The sequence below is a fragment of the Helicoverpa zea genome, chromosome 1, assembly GCF_022581195.2.
Source record: "Helicoverpa zea isolate HzStark_Cry1AcR chromosome 1, ilHelZeax1.1, whole genome shotgun sequence".
NCBI classification, from domain to species: Eukaryota; Metazoa; Arthropoda; class Insecta; order Lepidoptera; family Noctuidae; genus Helicoverpa; species Helicoverpa zea.
In genome coordinates, this window is record NC_061452.1 from 9,236,444 (window position 1) to 9,246,437 (window position 9,994).

Sequence of the window (9,994 nt, forward strand, 5' to 3'; positions counted from 1 at the left end):
AGAAACTACTATGACAAAAAAGTATAACAACGTATTTATGTAGGCCTAGTAACCTATTTGCAGAGACCGATTGGAAATCGCTGTCTTTGTTATTATTTGTTTGTGTTATGTAAACTTCTAGAAATGAGTTTCTTGTAACTGGTTACACGTGTATGTTGGGCTATCTTTTGTAATTACTTCAGTGGTTATGACAAGGTCAGACAAGCTGCATTGTTAGTCATTGAATTAATTTTGCACTGTAACTGTGAGTTTCTTGAATGCATTTACCATGAATAATATTTGCATTACCCAGTACTGTTTATAGCATTTGATTGGGAATTAATTTGTATGTATTTCTGGACACAGGTGAAAAAGTAGAACCTGCTTAGAAGGTGTTTCAGTTTCAAAATAAATCACTTCCTTTGTGGGAGATGATTCGATATTGTACTAGTTACTTTATTTCAAATATATCAGATCGAAGTCAGGTTACAAGGCTAGTGCCAATAAAGCCGTTTTACGATGTAATACAGCAAGCATCTGGAACAGCATTGAGTCATGGCCGGTCATTTCAATAAAGCTCTTTATTATTAACTCCATGACACGCTATTGCAGTACAGACAGCCATCAATGTTACTATTATAACTCCAATTGATGTTCATTAAAGAGCTAAGTTCAGGAATAAGTGTGTTGCCAATTTAAATGGCTATTGTGTCATAGAAAATATGTCTCGTGGTCTTGTTTGGCTTTGCTAGTCTGGTCATTTTACTCAAACTAGGTAAAACTTAATTAAACTTACCAATTGTGCTAACATATGAGTAGTCGAAAATAAAACAAACAACCAATAAAGATGCTTCATAAAATAAAAATGTATTCATTATAAAATATTTACACTTTATACAAACTTATGAATATTCATACCCTAAAATACATGACTATCACACACATTTCTCACATTCAGTGTTCAAATATACTCGAATGGTATATGGCATGCCCTTCTTACGACTAAAAGTGGTAATTGCGGTAAGCACATTACGAAGAATATTGCGAAAGGGCTGAAGAGAAGGCAGGCTCCCAGCCACGCCATGAGAAACCAGGCCGGGAGGAGTGCTACGTGTTCCAACATTATCTACGCTAAGACGTACGGCCTAGGCGTTTGCCAACACATAATTATAATGCAATATCAAGTAAACGTAACAGCTAAAGTTTCAAGTTCCCCGGACGAAGACTCCGCTCTCGGATTGCGTGCACTTAAGAACGCCACCTGTAACAAGAAAAAGGTTTTGTTAATAGAGATAAGGTTCATTTTCATATATTTTTCTTTTTTCGTGATGTAGATACATTTAATATAAATTGTATGAGAAAAATGTGAGCCTCAGATTGTAGTACTTTATTTTATAGTAAGTCGATAATTACGTATCGTATTTTTATTAAGTAATCGTAGATGGAACTGAAAGTATTGTTTACATTTCCTTCATCGATAAAAATAATATTCACTGATAAAAATGTGATAGGTAATAGAAAAGTACGTTTTCATCAGATTGAAGAGCGTGATAGAAATATAATATAAAATAATAATATTAGGGTTATTGATACAGATACAGTCTCGTCTACCAAAAATATATCTAAAGCCGCTAATCCAAATAACGAGAATCCATTCGACAACTTTTGTTTATACGTCTGTTCTATCTAGATAACACCGAATTTGTATTACATTTGAATACCGGCTTAACAATAATCCGATACGCGTTATTTAGCACAGAAATAGTTATCATCTCCATGAATTACAGCATAATCCTCAGGATAAAGTCTACCTAATACGATGAAGGCAAAAATAGACTATTAATTTTGTTATTATTTGTAATAGGCAGATGAATATGAACTTCTTTACGCAGATGGTCAGCCTTAAACAATGTGACCGCGGCTAGAATATATGGCTCCATGAGTTAGGTTTTAAACACCTGGTGTCATTCCTGCGTCGAATTAAAATTGATATAGGTAAAATTCTGTCAATTTGAAGTTTAAATTACTGAACAGTTATTTCAGGTTTTATTAACTCGAATTGTTGGGTCTAGTGTCCCAATTCAAGAGATGCCTAAAATGTTTTAGGATCAACTAGCTGAATCTGAACTAACTAGTTCAGCATCCAGACCCTTTACTGGATTACCAGTTAGGACTTAAGTGATTTCGTATTACAAAGAGCCAAATAACTGCCTTTTACATTTTAGAATACTACGAATTTTGTCGCCGTTTAGGTCAGCTTACAGTCGATTTTGATGGTCACTGTTATAACTCGAAATTTCTTTAAGTATGGATGCCCATTTATAAGCTAACATCATCATCTACCTAGGCTCCCAACCATGTTAAGGTTAGCTTCCAGTCTAAACAGATACAACTGGGTACCTACCAGTGTTTTACAAGGAGCGATTTCCTATCTGACCTTATCAACTCAATTACCAGGTTAATTTATAAGCTAATAATCACAAGTTTTAATGTAAAAATATATCTGATATAGTTAAGGAGATATTAATTGTAAGTAGGTACTAAGTCGCATTAGATTTAAGTCTGTAAAGGCATAGTAACTTGGAGATGAATAAATAAATAAATAAATAAATAAATCTGGTTATTTCATATTTCTCCCACAATGCCTGTGCCCGCAATCTCGTGTGATTATTCGTACTTCACAACACAGATATCACAACTTATCTCTGGGCACGTTTTAGTATTTACAAAACTCTTTGCTATATAATCATAACTATAAATATACGAAGATACAGGTTATCTATTTGCTGATAACCCGGGCCAATTGAGTAGGCATTATTTATAGATGTTACATACCTACCCAAATTATCTTCAGTTCCAATGTTCCAATTTAGACTTCAAGTTTTTCTACAATATTCCTTAATGAGATGTGATCGGAATCAAATTGGATCGCATTGTGTTCTTTACTGCGTTTAAGAAACCGTAGCTTTGGTATTTGCAAAACGATTAAAGTATATTTTGTTTTAGTTTAAAAAAAATATCTGAAGAGAGTTATTTCTTTACAGAAATGAAAATTCGTCGATAGCAGACCCAAATATGAAACTGACGAAAATTATCGAAAATATTTGTAAGAAGATAATTGGTTGAACTTGAAAATGTACAAAAACAGATGATTCAGACGAATCTCAATGAATGATGAGATGATTTACTTTCTCAGTATGACTTGTAAAAACTCGACGTGCCAAGCCGAAGGGCAAAACCAGTTTAGCATCTGAATGAAGTGTACTTACCATTGATATGATAATTTAGAATCTCAGAATTATATTTTATTGAAAAGTCTGAAAGAAAATTAGCCGTTCCTGACAACTTATTTTTATCTTGTTTTTGGATTTTCCAATCGAAGATTAGAAAAGAAAGATTAATGGCTACGTAATTTTATGCCCTGTCATATATTAAACGAGAAATTTCTGTCGTATCCTGCATTTACTGAAACGTGCATTGATAAGATTTTTATTGCTATGCCGATAAAGTATACTTGTCTATCGATCAAAATTCATTAAGAGATTATTTTATCAAAAACTGTTTACTTATCTCAATTCAGATAGCTGTAAATATCTGAAAAGGATATCCTTAACTGATATTTTCAGGACTGGAATATGAACTTACATATATATCTGATAATCCTAAACAAAGTTTGTTAATTTTGTATTTCAGATCATTGAATTACTGCGATCGTTTTATCGCTATCGACATGAAAGGTAAACAGGCGGTTGCGAGAATAGCTTAATTTCGGCGAAATGGTTAATTAAGCGAGTAAATCGGCTCTTAGGGACCAATATTCGATAGTTAAATATAAGCTTTGTTGAAACCCATTTCTTTTTAAAGACCCCGATAATGATAAACCAATACTGGTCGGGTACCTTTATTTTGTTCTCAATTTAAGGACTACTTGCAGAAACATATTTCTTTATTATATCGGTCTGTGTTAAGCATAATATCTACATCTGAAAATTAGGGTTATACTTGGCACAGAATATGTTAAGATGGACCCCTTGTCACGCTGTTTTTTATGTACCATATTATTGTGTCCATAAGTCTGTGGTTTCAATTTATGTATGTGGGGCTAAACAAAAATGTAAATGGTTTAAAGCAGAATTCAATATTTTCCGTGTTATACGTGTAAGTCTTGGAAAAGTAGCACCATCATCGATGTTAATGTTATAGTTCAGTAAGCAGGTGGACCTTGCCAATCCCGGAAAATATAGGCAGTGACGAGGCAGAACGTGCATAAAATAACAATTTAAGTACCCCGAATTTGCTGCAGTAGATTTTTGAGAAAATCTATTTAAGGAACAAGGAATTGCATACCGGGAAACCAACAAATGCTTTAACATTATTTATATATTTTACATTTTAAATCATTATTAAAAGATGGATAAGTATAATTATTGAAAGTAAAATGGCGCTACGATAAGACAGATTCTAGTGCCAAAGAATTTCTTATAATATTTAGATATGTACTAACTTCGTATAAGTACCTAATACATATAATGATAGTAACTAGAGCGATCTTAGAACATAGATCTTGTCTTCAACAAAGTCACGCGTAACATGAACGAACATGTGGCAATTTTAGAAAGGATTGTGATCTTTGTTGCAATATATTGTCGTTTATTTAATATGTTACTCATTTTTATAACATCTTATCGAAAATATAGTGAACAATAATTTTATTACAACGTTAATGAGGCGGAAAAGATAAAGTGCATAAGCATACACAAATCCATCCTTTCAAACCAAAGTCGAGTCAATGACGAACAAAGAAAAGAAAATACCAAATAAACTATATTTTATTATCATTCTCGAAACAGTCAATCAGATACGATAGAATATTTGCCAAAGAATATTATATTTCTGTACCGGTCATCGATCACATAGAGGCTTGAGGAGTGGACTGGAGCCAATTCTATTAAGTAATAAATTGTCCTCCAATTGAACAAGTTCATTGAACAGAGAATAGACGTTGTTAAGTAACGCTTCGGTATTATTATTAGTTAAACTTTTTGTTCGCAGAAAAGTGTTAACCTTTAGCTCGGTGGTTCACCCAGTTTGCGATCCGTAGCAAAACTTGAAAGGTCACTGTAAATACCATTTTGTTAGAGACTTTACGAATCGTAATTTTGTTGTCGTTTGTTGTCTAAGGAGCTTACAAGAAATCTGTTTATTATTAACTTTAATTAATTTAATAGTATTTTTTTCGATATTACGGCAAGCAATAAAATCGAAAGAATGTTCTTCTGTTTAATTCGCTATCGAGTATGTATAAAAACTTGCATGAAAGTAGGCTATGCATAAAAACTTTCAAATAGACAATTGGTTCTTTTGATTACAGATTAACGATTGTTTGTCATTAAGTTTAGATTAACGACATGTGAATTGAACTAAACTGCAATTGGATTATTCTCGTTAAGGGAACTTTCTAAGGTTTTTTGTTTATGGTACCAATTTTCATAAAGCTTAATTTCAATTAAAAGTTGAGTAGGTTCATTGCATCTTTGTTATAATTTCTTACATGCAAATTGAGTCTGAGAGCTTTTCTGTAACAAAATATTTTTTATATTGTGGGATCTTACCGTATGTTTACTTAAATTGGTCATGAGATCTGATTAATATCTTTTCATGGGTGTTTAAATTAGTTATTTTTCATTATGTTACAAAGTGTAACAGAAACTTATCAATAACAGTTGATCACTTAAGTATTGTTTAAGTTGATTACGTGTTATTTGTACTGTTATCAGCGGTCAAAACCCTGCGGTATCGCATTTACTGCGGTGTAAAAAGGAATTGTTTAAACAACAATTGTCTTTTATCTACAAAGTATGTAAATATAAAAACTTGGAATGACTGACTGAACAATACTTAAGCCATCTAAAGAAATAATAATATTGAGCAGTCTTTTGGTCACAAAAATCCTAAAAAGTTTTTGCCGGATTTTGTAATGTTTGTAAACGTTATCAACCGTCTAGTATTTTACGTGAGATAACTTTGAATTCTTATCTCTTTAACTTGTCCTTAATCTATCGCGATTTATACGTCATTTCAATATCAATGTTATTGATAAAAATTGCAAAAAATTATCTATTGAAATTGAGCTGGTAGAGACATGCTGTCGTGATTAATATCATGTAAGTAAGTAGCAGGTAAGAACGAGTATATATACTCATGCATATAAAGTTAGTGGCCTTCATTCTTGAGTTATTTTTCAGCAAAAGAAAAGACAATGTTTGCATATTTACGTAATTTCTATAATTGCGCAAACATTAAATACTTTGAAGGATGGTTGCTATTATTATTAAGATAACATATTAGTTACAATCATGATGTTTGCACTGCAATTGTTTAAACTCGGTCATTGTACTAAATTGCGTACACATTATTATCGCGCATTGTTACATGTGTAACGAAATACTCATAAGAATTGCCCACATTTTACAAATATATCTCCATAACGTCCACATTCATTTCTTTAAATGTCCTTTTGACTCTCAGTACAACACGTTTTTTAAGAAAAACAAACTATCATTCAATGCACTGAAAATTTTCTATTTATGCAGTATTTTAGAGTAGCAAAGATTCAATTCATTAAAAATCTCTTTGATTTCTCTGTACAAGTGATGTGAAGACGAACTCCCACATTCCAGTTTCCTTCAACTCACAAAGTTGGGAAACTGGAAACTAAAAAGAACTTTCAACAGACACACAGAAGTCGGTCACGCTATGAAATCGATTAAATTCAAATACCGAACGACATATTTCCATAACAAACCTTGGCTTTAAAAGAACCTTGTTCTCACCAATAAATCTCACACATGATCCATTGCCAAGTTACAACATACTTTACATTTCTATTTCATTCGATATGACCTTCGATGTCGTATTTTATTTACCTGCGAAGGTTCAACTGCTGAGAACCTACGTACCTACTCAAATACTCAAACATTTAGGGTAACTACACACTGCCAACTTTTAGTCGGCCGATGGTTCGTTTGGGCTCAAAAAGTACCAGTGCTTTACCAGGAGCGACTATGTGACCCCCTTAACCCAGTTCCACGCGCAACCAAATACCGCAGGGTGTCAGACTTACTGGCTTCTGACTACCCGTAACGACTGCCAAGGATGTTTAATGACTGTTTAGTCTGCAATGTGCGGGTACTATTAAGGTATGACGTATGATGTCTCTTCACTATGTGACAGGTCCATTTGCTTGAGTGCGTTAAGGCCATTGAGCATAGAGGTTGTGAGTTTAAGGTCATAGTTATGCAATTAAATGTTTAATATGTCTTCTTTTTGTTTTAATTCTTTTGTTTACTTTTTTATAGATCTAGTGAAAAAGTATTTTTTATAGGTACTGTATAGTATAAGATCCCACCATAGAACGACCTTCTCCCGGCTGGTTATTGGATTAAAATGGGTGGCTTAAATTGATTTTTGAATGACAAGAACATTAACATCAGTTGAATGCACTCCTTATTTTTGCCGGTGATGGAATGCCTAGATCTTTTTTAGCTATTTTATGAAAGGAACGCGTTAGATTAAACATTGAGTACTGGATTGAGCAAGTATCAATTAAGATGCATTTCAAAGAAGACTCGATATATAGATCGAAATGATTGATTGATCAATATATTGCAAAGATCGAATTTCTGATGGTACACTTAATCGCCATCAAACGTAAAAGTTCGGCGAGCTAAGGCTTAAGATACACACCTGTGTAATTATTTAAATTTCAATAAAAAAAATACAACTTCCTGGGTGTGTATTTTTTAAAGACCTAGGTTTTTAATGCGATTTAGTAAATTATAAGAGAGAGAATGCCTTGCATTAGTAATTTAAGTGATCATCACACAATCCGACTTGGCTATTTTAAACAGGCTGTTTATGTAGATACCTCTCCATAGTCTGAATATGGATGTGAGTTAGAATCAACTAGAAATAAATGTGCTAACTTTTTAGGATCCGTCCGATTTTGGTAACTTGAAATAGCAATGTAGTCAGTTCAATTTGAGACATATGGGTCAACGACTTGTGCACAAATATTCTAGGCTGTTTGTCTAAAAGGAATGACTAAGTAAACAAATTAATTGACTTGAGGTAAAAATTACCTGCAAAGGGAAAATTTTATGAAGCAATTTTAGCCTCGTAGTTCAGATTCGTACTGAGTACTAAGTATTTTTATCTGTATTCATAAGTGAAGATTATTGATTGATTGATCATTCACGGCCTTTGAATTTTATAATTTAATATCAAAAGCACTTTTGTTCAAACTTTAGATATCTTAATAATCTCCCACTCGATTGCGAGCATTTCAGTTTGACGTTCCATTAAATATTTTATTCAGTGTTTTGTAAATGGGTTTTTCAAAGTTATAATTGAGTACACAGTCCTGCCTCAAATATATCCCTAGTCGAGATTTATTGACTTTCCTTATATTATTTTTACTAGACTTCGAGGAAATTAGGAAACTAATTATAAAGTTGGCTCATTTATTTATCTAGAAATTAATTTTACAGGCATAAAGTTAATAGCCTAGGTAATAAATAAATGGTGCCAAGAACGACAAACGTAATACCTAGGTACGAGTAGGTATATAAAGTACATAATTGAATCAACTTTACCTTGAGATATACACAACAAGCCCATACCGAGGAATATGTGGTAACGAACCGGTGTAATATTGCCACAGCTTCAGTTTAAAACAAAACAATTTACAACAACCGGTATGCTACAAAATGTCACAGCTACTTAGCACAAATACATACCTAATTATCGGTCATTTTTACACTACACTTTGAGAAAGGAAAATGAACATGTTATTCAAACACACACGTGCTGCTATTTTGAGATAACTTTTATAAATGACCAAACAAAGAGAATATATTTTGAAGCCGGCGCAGTCTACTTAAACCAACGTCACCAAACCGGTTATAATGTATCCTCACGAGCAGTAATTACCTCATGTTTCTTTGTTTTCAAATACAATCCTGCGCATTCATGAAAAAAAAAGTTTTAAAAACAGAATTATTATTAACACGAGAACTAACCGAAGTCAGGAGTCAGCGCAGGTTGTGTCACCGGCTACCTCACGACACGTGCTTGTCGCATTTCACTGTCACTTTTTAACAAGAGCACTATTCCTTGTGTGTTGTGGTCCAACTGTTCGTTCGTCGTTTGCGCACCGTCGGCAATGCTACGGCGCAGCGCCCAGCGCGGGCGCATGCAACCGAAGGTTTCGACATCAGCGAGAGGGGAAGCGGACCGACGACTAACCGCGTCTCCTTTACACATATCAAGACCTCCATAGTAAAACGAAACAGCTACATCAGCTGCAGAAATGCCTCCGCCGCAACTGGACGACCTTCGAGACCTACCATTATTGCTAATAAGCTCGTCTTTTGCAATCTGTGATTTTTCTTTACGGTTTACTTTGAGATGGAATATTTATGAGGTACGCAGGTGACTGATATTTAGGTCACGAAGTCCTTCGTTCCGGTCGTTTGGGTACGGATTATCGCCAACGCTAATATTAATTTAATCCCCAGCCCATTTCCGAGACACAATGGATGGGACACTAACTAACGGCAGTTAATGATTTATGTAGACAAGGTCTATTTGTATTAACTAAAGCATTAACAGGTGGAGATACTAAATAAAGAAATAATGATAATTACAAAAGAGAAACAAAACGTCTGAACTGAAACAAAATGCGTTTAATGCTGACTCATACTGTGTCCTCAATAAACTATTCAAGTACAGGTACAATAGTAGGCATGAATTATAGTTCGGCCATTCAGAGAATGCGTTCCTGACACGTCGCGATTGAACTGACGACGTAACTACATTCATTGATTATTGATATAATAATGTTGTTTTAATGCTCCTCAATTGTTAAAACGGTAAACAACCAGCAAAAATATTTTTATCGTAACTGCAACGCCATTGCAAAGTTACGTCGTCAGTTCAATCGCGACGTGTCAGG

At 33.8% G+C, this 9,994-nt stretch overlaps 1 long non-coding RNA gene across 1 annotated transcript; it reads right to left on the reverse strand.

The window, feature by feature from the left end:
* Nucleotides 1-821: 821 nt before the first annotated feature.
* On the reverse strand, nucleotides 822-9,789 carry LOC124630911. Its single transcript, XR_006984458.1, has 2 exons — nucleotides 9,060-9,789; nucleotides 822-1,240 (listed from the first exon to the last, which is right to left on the reverse strand). It is a non-coding gene; the product is annotated as an uncharacterized LOC124630911 (long non-coding RNA).
* Nucleotides 9,790-9,994: the final 205 nt, after the last annotated feature.